Here is a 480-nt window from a genome sequence, read left to right on the forward strand (position 1 = left end):
ATTCATTACGTGAAGGATTTTAGAAAAAACTCATTTTGGGGCAACTTATAATCGGTAAGTTTTGTAACCTATTTAGTTTCCGATTATGACTACATCCACAACTTAAGCCAAGTGGTTATGGTCGGCTATGCACCCTCAGAACCTATGGAATTTGGCCAAGGTTGAATATGGGGCTCCTTATAATCGGTAGTCTTACAAGTTGAATAACCTACCGATTATACAAGGGATTATTAGCCGAAGTATCTACACTATAATCGGTAGGTATAGTTTCAATTCAACCTACCGATTCACCTCTAACCTACCGATTATGGTGTAGGCTCCCGATTATATGAGAGCATATTGACCATTTCGAAAAATCAGAGATAAGGGGTAGCTTAGAATTACGTTTGGGTGATCTTTTTTGTCTTTCAGTGTCGCCCCTAATTCCTTTTGGGTCGCCCCTAAAAATGCCAGGCTTCAAAAGATGTCTAGTCAAAAAAA

Source organism: Papaver somniferum, unplaced genomic scaffold (genome assembly GCF_003573695.1).
Source record: "Papaver somniferum cultivar HN1 unplaced genomic scaffold, ASM357369v1 unplaced-scaffold_107, whole genome shotgun sequence".
NCBI lineage: Eukaryota > Viridiplantae > Streptophyta > Magnoliopsida > Ranunculales > Papaveraceae > Papaver > Papaver somniferum.